Source organism: Curcuma longa, chromosome 5 (assembly GCF_044706935.1).
Source record: "Curcuma longa cultivar G26 ecotype Majalengka, Jawa Barat chromosome 5, ITB_CL_G26_1.1, whole genome shotgun sequence".
Lineage (NCBI taxonomy): Eukaryota > Viridiplantae > Streptophyta > Magnoliopsida > Zingiberales > Zingiberaceae > Curcuma > Curcuma longa.
The window spans coordinates 10,455,257-10,467,789 of record NC_133865.1 but is presented as its reverse complement, the minus strand read 5'-3'; the positions used below and the strand labels follow the sequence as shown (position 1 = coordinate 10,467,789).

Genomic DNA, 12,533 nt, shown 5'->3' with positions numbered 1-12,533 from the left:
ATTTCGAAGTAGCAAATTGCATTGGGAAAACGAAGACTGCACTCGGAAGAACCCTAATCCAAGAAAAAGCGCGACCAATCCCGAGCCTAAAAGATCCGTACCAGGGACGAAGAGACGGAGCAGAACCTGGAAGAGGATCCTGGCGAATCCGAGAAGGCGATCGGGGAAAGCATGACGCAGGATCGGCCTCGGTTTCCTCTCTTGGAACTTGTTCTTCGTTTCCATGATTTAAGCCCATCAAACCAAGGCCCAAGCCCATAAAAGAGAAAAAGGAAAAAGGAAAAGAAAAGACATTGTTCCATTAATTACCAAGTGACCATTACAATCGCGTGAGTAAAATTGCAAAAATTTTATAGAAACGTACCCAAGTTTTAAAATTATAAAATCACATAGTATTTTTTTTCTGTTACACAGTTCTTTTTTTCCACATTAGAATTTATATTCTACTTGTTCTGGTCAAATACCAGATAATCAAGCCACCAATCAACGAACTATCTGACGTGGACAATCTCTGGGTTGGGCCAAGGAGCGGGACCTGATTCAAACTTAGAAGAAGAGGTTGGATTGATGCTGAGGAGTTTTGGCAGGCCACTCCGATGCTCAAATTAGGATTCCGATGAAGGTAGTGTAAAATGAGAAAGAGAGTAATATAGCAAAGATTTAGGGATCGAACCTTGAACATGATGGTAAGCTAGTCCTTTTATAATCTGCATTGGACTTCCCCACATATGCCGGATGACATCTTCCTCCTTGTCTGCAGTTGCTTGCCAAAGAAGGAAATTTCTTTTGATCCCCCTTCCATTTTGGCTGTATGTGCAGGAAAAGAAGTATCGGAGGGAACCAGTCTGATAACTATGCATTCTCCTTGGCCTTATGCGCAGAAGAGGAGGTATCAGAGAAGACCATGTCTAACAATCTGGTACGACTTCTATCCGGACGTGCAGAAGAAAGGGTATCAGAGGGGACCTGATCTGTGACACCTACGAATACATTCTCCTCTGGGCGGTTGTATGTCGCACTGGCGATCAAGGGGATTGAGGTGGGGGCCCAAGATGAAGCAGAGCGAGATGGAGTGACTGAGAATATAGGCTTGAGATGGCCGAGATGAGATTGGCCAAGACAAGGCTTGTCGAGATGAGACTGGCCAAGAAGTTGGCCGAGATGCAGCTGGCCGAGATAAGGTTGGCCGAAATGAAACTAGCTGAGATGACGAAGTTGGCCAAGATGCAACTAGCCGAGACGACTACAGCCGAGATGCAACTGGTCGAGACAAGGTTGGCCTAAGTGGGCTTGGTGGGGTAGGCTAAGACTGGGCCCACACGACATCCCTATTACGGTCTGATTGAACTCAAGGCACGAGTTATTTCAACCTGGTGGAGTCGGGTCTATGTTGACTGGTCTTGCACCTCAACTTGACTTTGACCACTATCCTACTCTTGACTTTTCTTTCATCGGGAGCTACATCATCGTATCACCCACATCACTGCCCATTCAAAAATTTATTATTTTCAATTTATATTTTCGAATTCAAATATAAGAACATGGATACATTAAGGATTCTTGTAGAAATATATTGATTTTGATTTTAAGTGATTTGAAACTCATTAGGTTCATCAATCAATTTCGGACAAAATTTGTTGATGGATCTAGAAAATTCTAAATCACTTCAAACTAAAATCAATATACTCTGCAAGTCTCTTTAATATATCTATGTCCTCGTATTTAAATTCGACAATGTAAATTGAAAATAATGAATTTTTAAACTTAAAAAAACTTGATAAAATTTATTACTAAACTCATTATAAGGACTAGAATAATGATCCTCATTAATCAATACCGCCAATGGATTCTTAGGATTCCTTTGCTTCAAAAAATATCAAACTTTTAAAATTTTGAATAGTTCATATTCATGAGCTAGTTTCGGAAAACTCGTTGATGAAACTAGAGAACTTTGAATCATTTCAAATCAAAACTAATATACTCCTGCAAGTTTCTTTAATATATTTATGCTCTTAGATATATGAATTTGACAATATACATTGAGAACAATATAATTTTAAATTTATCAAGTTTGACCAACTTTAACACAAACTCATTATAAAATATAATATAATAATATTTACTGATCAATATTATCAATGAATTAGTAGGACTCCCTTTATTTGAAAAATATTAAATTATTAAATTTTCAAATGATAAGTCTATATCAACCTGCTTTACTTGGGATGGCTCCGCCATTGAAGGGATCTGATATCTTTGTCGGTCCAGTATTAACATTGATTTCTCTAGTGGCTTTAATAACTTGGCACCAAAAAAGACCATAACACGAATAGCTTCGAAGATATTTGGTAGTTTAGCGGAAATCAAAACTCTAAACCCTAAGATCATGGGGTGCATGTGAGGAGCCCCGGGGCATAATTCAGTTGGTTATGATGGAACAGACTTGTTGAAGTGGATAAGGGTCGAATCTCGGTAAAACCGAAGTAATGTCCTCCTTCGTCGTGGTCAATTACAGTTTCTCGATTTACCTTCTTACATATGATCATAGGACCGACCGTGTAAAACCGCTGGAATGACGAATCTCATCTTTTTACTGAAATGGATGCATGTGAGGAGCCCCGAGATTACGGTATAATGATAAGACACTTTAAAAGTTAATTAGACATCCATGAAATTGATTCTTAACTATGATATATTTTAAATTAATTTCTTTTATAATTCTGAAATATTAACTATGGAATGATGCGTACTTTTCGATTTATCTAGATAGACCTGAAATCACGGCTACGATTCACAGCTTAATAACGAGCTTGGCATATCTTAAACTCTTACATTTGACCCTTCCCGACATTTATGAATAAAAATAAAATAATAAATAAATAATAGCTTTCACTTGATAGATCGAGTGGAGCAAGCGGGTTTACTATAATTTTTGTAATTTTATGCAAAGGAACAAGTTGATTCGTCATGATATATTAATTTACATTATAAGGAATAGAAAAAATGTTTTTATTTTTATCTCTAAAAAAATAAATTAAAATAAAATAGAGTCGTGAAAGCAACAACAACTAATCCAATTATTTTGTTTCAACCAACCGGGCCCCTCACAATTATATAATTCTAAAGGCTACGTCATAATTTCTTATAATTTTAATTTTGATGTGACACTTGTTGGAAAATTATTGCATATCATTATGGATAATTAATCAACCATCATTTATCAATAATAAAATAAAATTTAAAAAAAAATTGCCCATAATTTTTTAAAAAAAAATTCTGATGAGTTATTCATATTGAATATTTTAAATCATTGTCAATAATGGAGTTAGAAATTTTATAATCCTCTAAATACTATCAAAATAAATCTCTCTTACACATTCTTCTCGACCATTTTGATATTACATGAAAATCTTCCTCTTCAACATTGTCCGCCTCCCGAACTAAAATCCAAGTAGGATAATATATGAGTAGTTCAATGATACCTTGAGCTTTCTAGTATGTAATTAAGTTGGTTACTACGGGTCCTTGGAATATAATTGAATTGGTTACGATGGGGAAGACTTACTAAAGTGGACAAGAATCGAATCTCGACGAAGCCGAGACAATGCTCTTCCTCATTGTGGCCAACTGCAGCTTCTCGATTTACCTTCTCACAAATGGTCGTGCAGTCGATCGTGTGAGGTCGCTGGAATGATGGATTTTACCTTTTGCTAAAGAAGAGTTGGTAATTACGGAGCAGATTCATTACAACGGACAAGGTTCGAATCTCGACGAAGTCAAGGTAATATTCTCCCCATAATGATCAATTATAACTTTTCGATTTACTTCTTCGTATATAGTAATAGGATCGAACCACTGAAATGATAAATTTCATCTTTTGTTGCAGATGATTCATCAAACAGTGCATTCATCAATGATTCAAAACTAACCACCTCCTTTAATTTCGGACTAGAAGCTAACAATCGAAGTAAGAATGAGGAAACCATCAAGGTCGATCATCGAAGGCACTATATTAGAAATTTAATCGGAGTATTTTAAAAACTTTTGTCGATGATAAGAACAAGTTTTGTTAAGTAATTTTGAAAAAACTAAGGGGTCTGATTGTGTTCTTGTGTTTCTTTTTGCAGCCGAAATTTGAGAAATAAAAAGGGATGATGATAGAGAAGGGAGGAAGAGAGAAGATGAAGAGAGAGAGAGCTCAGCTGGTGAAGATGGCGGATTGCTTGTTAGAACAAAGACGATGGTGTTTTAGCGCCTAAAAGCGGCCTCCTCCTTTCCTCCTCCTCCAGTCCTCATCCGCTCTCTTCCCCGGCGGCATCGCAGCGATCGTAAGTATGCCTATCTATCTCTGTTTTCTCCTCTTCGAGATCTCCATCTGTTTCCGCCCTCTTTCCTGTAAATTTTTTTGCTCAAACCGAGTGCTTTCTTCTGTTTTTGATCCCAGGGGCCGATTCCGACGGAGAAGATGCGAGCTCGTGAGAAAAGGCCGTATCTTTTCAGCTGAGATTTCTGTTCTGTGGCTAAATTTTCGGTACGAGTTCTTATCTCCCCGTCCCAGCCAAGGAATTGCTATCGCGAGATCCATAGGTTGATTTTTCGCCATCCAAATCGCCCATTCATCGATCTTGGCCAATTACCGAAAAACTCCTTTCCCCTCCTTTTCTGATGTCTGAAGCATAAAAATTGGATCTGTGGTTGTTGGGGTGGGGTTCGTTCTTCCTTTTCAGTCCAGTGAATCATGTCTGGAAAGGGGAAAAAGTAGGGATCTCAATCCTCAAGCTGTGCTCTGAGATTTGCAGATATGTTGGAAGACCGCCCTTGTTTGATCTCTAGGGTTTTCGAGAGCAGCTCTGAGCAAGAATCGAATTGGCATTACTCGGCTTGTCGATTCCATGAGTCCTTGAACAACAAGAAACGGCAATTGGACGACGACGACGATCCGAGCGCCTTCAACAGGCTCACCGGGGACTTGATCCTGAGCTGCTTGCTGCTCCTGTCGCGGTCGGACTACGGCGCAGTCGCATCCGTCAGCCGCGCCTTCCGCTCGATGATTCGGGATGCCTACCAGCACCGGCGCCGGCAGGGGATCACCGAGCACTGGGTCTACTTCTCCTGCACTGCCCTCCAATGGCACGCGTTCGATCCCTACCGCCGGCGCTGGATAACTGTCCCTCCGATGCCTGCGAGTCCCACCGAAACCTTCGCCTTCTCCGACAAGGAGTCCCTCGCGGTGGGCACCGATCTCCTGGTCTTCGGCCGCGAGATGACTTCTTATGTGGTCATGAGATACAGCATCTTGAGCAACTCCTGGTGTCCGGGAGTCGCGATGAACTCGCCGAGATGTCTGTTTGGATCAGCCAGCCTTGGGGGGAAGGCCATCGTAGCCGGCGGCACCAATGGCCGTGAAATTCTGAATTCCGCGGAGCTCTATGATTTGGAGACGCAGACCTGGGAGTCCTTGCCGGCCATGAATCGAGCGAGGAAGCTGTGTTCGGGGGTGTTCATGGACGAGAAGTTCTATGTCATCGGTGGAATGGCTGATGAGAGGGAGGTGTTGACGTGCGGAGAAGAGTACGATCTGAAACGAGGCTCGTGGCGGCTGATTCCGAACATGTCCGACGGCCTCAGCGGCGAGAGCGGAGCGCCGCCGCTCGTGGCGGTGGTGAGCAACGAGCTCTACGTAGCTCGGTACGCAGACAAGATGGTGGTGAAGTACGACAAGAGGAACAACACATGGGAAGCGCTGGGGAAGCTGCCGGAGAGATCTTACTCCATGAACGGCTGGGGCATTGCCTTCCGAGGATGCGGCCGGCAGCTGCTCGTCATCGGCGGCCACCGAGGACCTCGCGGGGGGATGATCGAGCTGAATTCTTGGGTTCCAGACGGAGGGGGCCGCCTGAGTGGAACACCATTGCCGTCATGCAATCCGGTGACTTCGTTTTCAACTGTGCTGTCATGGGCTGCTGATTTCTCTTGCTCATGGAAGGATGATGATTGATGATGAATCCACACTGAAACTTCTCTTTCTGAAAGAAAAATAATAATCACAGATTGGAATGAGTGCCTTAGAACGAACACATTCATAGAGACAGTGAACCTCTGAAACTTATAGAGTGGAGCTGGAACTGTTTTCCTTACTGTTGCCACTGAAAGGATTGGTTGAAGCTACTTTTCTTCTTCTGTTGTTGTAATTCAAGTTTAAGATTCATTATCCATATATATATATTTTACACATGAAATCACTATAGTAAAAAAATGAAATTTGCCATCCCAGCAGATTCACACGGTCAGTCTTATGATCATCTATGAACGACAGGCCTATAATCCTTACGACAAGCCCGGATCATCGAGTCCCGAGTTCGCGATTTTGTCTTACGACAGACTCGGAGCATCGAGCCCCGAACTCATAACTTTACCTAATGACACTTGTATCTCGATAACAATTCAGCACAGTCTAATGACACATCATCAAGGATAATGACACTTGTATCTCGACTAATGACACCTTGTATCTCGACTAAACTAGCTCAGGGGATTTATGATCCGGTGGGATAATGACACATCATCAAGGATAAAGTCATAAGATCGATTCGTTTTTAAGATTAAGAAATCTTAAAACCGGTTCACCCAAAGAATAAAGAAAATATCTCGAAATATTTTTTAAACAAATATTTCAGAATATTTCTAAAAAACTGGAACGGATATCTTAGAATATTTCAAAAACGGATGTTAATATTTCAAAGATCAACTACTATAAAAAGGTAATTCTTGCCCATGGATATAGGTACGCTACCCTAATTTTTCTGAAGTTATTATACTCCTTCCTCGTGCCAAACCCTAACTTGAGCGTCGGAGTGACTTGTCGGGACTCATCTCTGACGTCACTCTAACCCCGGGTCGTGAGGTTGGCACGTGATCCTATGATCATCTCAGCAGTAAATCGAGAAACTGCAATTGGTCACTACGGAGGAAAACATTATTTCGACTTCGTCGATATTCGATCTTTGTCCACTATAATAAATCTATTCAGTAATAACTAATTCAATCATGAGAGTTAAGCATGAAATCACAAAATGTTATTTGATTGCAGTCGATTTATTTGAAGTGGGGTAGAGGTGAAAGTGTCTGGGTGCAGGGAGATGATGGTTCTGTGCAACTGCAAGTATCATCTATGGTTTTAGAGCCAAGAGTGCACGGCCAAAGTACAGCATAGAAGGATGATGGAGAGCATCAGGCATCAACAAGTACAAAGTGGTGCACTGAGTCTCCAAATGCAGTGTTTTTGAAACTGGACTGGATGGCCGGTTCAGCCAGATTGGATCGCATCGATCAAAGGTGTCAAATTGTTTTGGTCTAGTTCAACCGAAAAAGAAAGAAATCGCAATCCAGACTAGAAGGCTGGTTTGACTCGGTCGGCTTGACTAGTTGCTAGTAAGTTTTAGCTTAGAAAAGGATTTAGTGTTGGGTTGATAGGTGAGGCTAGAGGAGCAAATGGGGGTGAATAGCCTATAGTTTTCATTTTGCTCTTTTATATCATCGCTTTTCTCAAACAATTGGGTTCAAAACTCATACAATGCATGTATATGATATTTGAACAACTAATGATATTAAAGTACCACATCAAAAGTATCTCGCTTGTTGAATTTACTTAATAGACAGAATATGAAATTAGATCATTCACTTCAGGATTAATCGATATAAATTGAATACTTGATATATATTTTTTTTCATTCTTTTACATGTATCCATATGAGAATACATGAAGACTATCAATATTGAGTGAGATTCGAGCGAGAAAAGAGAGCGTAGGATGTTCTTCGCATATATATATCAATGTGAGAATGAGCAAAGACTATTTCTTTGTGGCATCTATGAACATAGCTCGTGTCCAATGCTCTACATCCTTAGTCTTTGATGGGGGTGGAAGAAGCGTATGGATGTTCAATGATATCCCACCCTTCCGCAATGCTTTCTGACTTATCGATCATCACAGCTGCGAAGATAAAACTCGAATCGGGAATTTGGAGGTTGTCGTCATCGACGGTTGACTGATCAGCAAAGAAAAACAAACTGTTAGCACGAGTAAAGCACTATGAGGTTAGAAGCAACTAGGGATCACCGATATAGTCTGCTCACTCTCCGCCAGGGTGTTTGAAGAACTGCCACTCGAGCTAACATTCCACACTGATCTCTTCAACTGCTGAGCTTGTTTTTCTGTGCTGCAATACAATAAAATTACAGTAAAATTATACAAGAAAAGATATTAGAAGAAGTGATAATTTGCAAGAAGAAAATACCAACGAGTTGAATCCAAATCAAGATCAAGGAACCAACTAGTTATAACTAAACCCTAACTAGAAATGAACTTTAAGCTCACTAAAGATGGAGATACTTTTATAGAAAGCATCTCACACACCTTGAGCTTGCTGTCTTCGAAGAGTTTCTGATCGACTGTAATTGCTTTGAAGAAGATAGAATGAGCAACAATTTGCCAAAGGCTTCAAAAGTAGAAGCTTCTGAAGGTATATCTAGACCGAAGGAATTGCAGGAGTATGCTGTAATGCACGCCACACTTTTCTTGAGCAGCGAAATTCCTTTCTGCAGATCTGTGTGATTTTCAAGGGAATGTGGAGAGGCAAGGAAATAGTTGAAACTACTATTTCTGGAACTCTCTAAATGCGGTCTTCTTTCCGATTCTACTGAAGCTACACCAAAGTTCAAGGAGCTTCTATCAGACCAGGATTCTCCGCTTGAAGAGCAGAAATTCTGACGTGGTATGAAAAGTGGATATTCCTTGCTGCATGTTAGAACTCTGTTGTGTTAGATATTTTAATATGGAATTGAAGACTCCTTGAAATGTAGTACCTCTGTGAGGATGGGCGAGCATCCCAATACGAGTCTCTCTGCCATATCCGCGAACAGGAACCCTGTAAAAGGAATCCGAACTAATATTGGCTAAAGAAAGTGTTCTTGTTTACTTCTTTGAGCCAGAAGAAAAGAGAGTACTAATATGCATCTGCAAAGATGCTACAACATCCGAACAAACCAAAATACGTAATGGAAATTGTTTCTTTGTCAAAAAAAAAAAAAATAGCACTAGGCATAATAACGCAAGCAAGCACTGATTCCCAGTTTTCAACAGAGGGAAGGATGGAAATAGCCTAGGAAAGTGCTCATAAGAGTTATTTCCAGCGATTTCTGCTAGCTTGTTCACATATTGCTTGTCCCCAAATCAGTTCCAAGCAATTCTGTGCACAAAAATGACTCACTTTTTCTTAAAACATGATTTTTATAAATTTAAACTTTTCCTACCTCACTATTTCTTTCCTAACAAGCTATGGAAATCTTTCTTATCCATTTCTTCCAATTTTTTTTACCCACTTAGCTTAATAAAAATAAATCCCAAAACATTCTGAAGCAAGGTAATTAGTATTTCAGGCATAAATTTAACTTTGAAAAAGAAAATAAAAAAAGCATATACAATTATCTACTGTCAGTTTTTTTTTTAAAAAAAATAGTTAACCGGTTCCCAGATTTGAATCATGACACCAGAATAAAGTTATTTAGACCTCATTGTTGATCTATATAACTCCTATACCTTGGCAATACTTATTGGTAGTTAGAATAAAAAATATGACATACCGCAAAACCTGAATTATGAAGAACAGGAGCCGCCAAAATTGGAGCAATCAGATTCAACAATTGTACCATGTACCTGTTTGGAATGCAGACAAGACCCAACAGTTAGTACAGAAAAATAGTGAAAGTGCCAACTCAACAACGCTCACAAACCATTGACTGGGTGCCAGTATTTGAAGTTAGATAAATTAAGATCATTTCGAGCATGCAAGAAGACAAGATCATGTGGCAGTCGTGTACCAAGATTTAATACAATCCGAGCAAAGTTTATAACATGATTTTTCCCATGGTAGATATTCCTATAAAACAAGAATAAAAAATGCAAATAAAACTAGAATTTATAGGCAAGTAAAAGTTACCCTAAAGAAGCTGCAAGCTCTTCAGGAGGAACAGAATGTGGATCCAGCCCTCTAGGTAAGCGTGCATTGCATATTTGGTCATACATGCTATTTGATCGATCTTTTATTTTATCTGGGTTCACCTGAAAATCAAATAAAACATCATCAGGCATTTATATAGTTTGGTATATCCTATTCGTCCTATAGAAACAAAAGAAGTATGTCTTTAATTGCTCAAATCATTTCAACAGAAATAATCAGAAACAAGACAGAGTTAACTTAATACACACAGATAGAAACCATTTCTTAGGCAAGGCAGCAAAGATCACTTATTTGTGAACTAAAACACAGTATCTGTGATAAAATAGCAAATATTGGTTGTTACTGAAAAAAATTGCTTGCGGTTAAGAAAACACACATTCTGCTAAATCATAAAAAGTGAGCCAAATTATGAACAATATTTTCGTCCATTCAAAATAAATCACTTTACAACTAACAAAAATGTCATCTAGTATCTGATATGGATATGCAGCTTTATTTCCATCCAATCCTATGAAATGATCACTTGCAGTCACAAGAACAAATCTTGAGTGCTGACTTACTATCCACCATATTTTATGGATTAAAGATATTGGCTTGTTGTTAGGAAGCAACACACACAAACAAAAAAAAATGTCAATGCAGCAGAGACCAGGGATAAGAGAATGCTAAGATGAACGAGTAGAGTTACTAGAAAAATCAAATGAAAAATATTAATCAACAACAATAATAACATTCCATTATGTAAACAAGCCAAAGGGAACTTACCCTACACATTGGAAAGAGCTTACAGATATTTTTTATTACCACTGCCTGCCGGCGGATACATTCAGAAGTAATGGCCATCTGTAAAAAAAAACACGGTGCTTTCATGTCAACTAGACAAATTAGGCAAGAGAAAGAATAAAACACTGGAAAAACTAAAACAACAACAATCAAGTCTTATTCCATTAGACAAGCTTTCAATTACAGATAACCCATCATCTTCTATCTTAACAATTGTCTTATTACGTCTAATATTGCTAAATTTAAATTCTATATATAGTGTCTTTACTCTACTAAGCCTTGCCTAAAGGTAATTAAACAACAAAAGAGAAAAGACAATGCATTTAGTTTAGGAAGTTATATAGCATGCTTATATATTTTAACCCCCCACCATAACTCAAGAAACCAGCAATATAAATGCAAACATTGATTATATGTTATGATACTTACATCAACCAGCCGCTGATTGTTCATAAGATCGCTACCGAGTTTATCTAATACTTCTGTTTGCTTGTTTTTCATCTAAAACATGAATAATTAACAACAGTGCAGACATATTAGAAGCATACAAAAGCAGAAAGGATGAATCAGTGGGTAGGAAGAGTATAAAAGTAAAATTATCTCACTGTAGCAAATGCTAACTCCAATGATCCATATTTCAACTTCAGATCATTTGATTCTTTGGAAACCTTAGCCTTATCTGCAAGAGTAATATAAATTTCAAGAACATCAAACCGCAACATAATGAAGCATCCTTGCTGAAAGAAGGCATGCTTCGACTTGCATTACCTACAAAGAAACAAACCTTCAGCAAGTTTCTTCTTCAAGTAGGTTAGCCGTTCCTTCAATTTCTTGAGTTCCGCATTTTGCACCACTCTCCAATTAATCTGCTGATCTGCTTTCCTCTAAAACACAAACAGCAAAACATTTAACGAAAGTAAACTTAAATTTCACCAAAAAGAACGAGCATAAAAGATAAGTTTATGCTCTGTCGAAGAAAAACCTGTAGTAAAAACAAAAGTGCGAAATTTTCAAACGAGATGAAAATACACAGTGATACTACTCGGGAAACAAATGAAATTGAAAGTCACAAGTTTAATCCAATACAAAGTCAAAACGCCACAGCCAACAGGCTTGAAGGCTAACCTTCTTGGCGAGCAAATCGTCCAGTTTGGAATAGTGGGATTTACAGACGGTATTCAGAGATTTCAACTGAGCGCTGTACTCGTTTAACCTGAAATTTTCCGAAATTATATCACTACATACCGACGATTGCCCATATCCAGCTCCATATCAAAGATGATCAAAAGAAATCACTAACCTGTGGTTAACGCAGGGAGCGCAGATTGATGCAAGATTTGAACCCTCGCAGATGGCGCAGCAACTGCTGCTGGGCTTCCTCGCCATGAACTGCCACCAGATTCGACCACGATCCAGCAACTGATCGCTAACAGCAGGATGGAGACTTCGATTTTGTTTCTGGAAACTCGATCTGAAGCTAGGTTTTCGTCACGTTTTGGGAGATTGGGGCTTCGAAGAGAGCGAGACCGTGGCGGACTCGTCGTGGGTTTCATGGGCATGGGTAAAACTTGGAGGAGCAGAATGAAATATTTTATAAATTTTTAGGGTAAAATATAACCTTCCAAATTATGGAAAGATTAAAAAAGAAAATAAGTAAAATAGGAGGAGCAAAATGCCATTTTCTCTTATTAGTTGGGCTCCAATCAATTTCGATGGATCGGCCCAATAAAT

At 39.1% G+C, this 12,533-nt stretch overlaps 2 pseudogenes; one reads left to right on the top strand and one right to left on the bottom strand.

Annotated features, from left to right (window-relative positions):
• The first annotated feature begins 4,191 nt into the window (after nucleotides 1–4,191).
• On the top strand, nucleotides 4,192–6,233 carry LOC141829600 (F-box/kelch-repeat protein At1g26930-like; annotated as a pseudogene).
• Nucleotides 6,234–7,688: 1,455 nt separating this feature from the next.
• On the bottom strand, nucleotides 7,689–12,309 carry LOC141829322 (uncharacterized; annotated as a pseudogene).
• Between the last annotated feature and the right edge of the window lie 224 nt (nucleotides 12,310–12,533).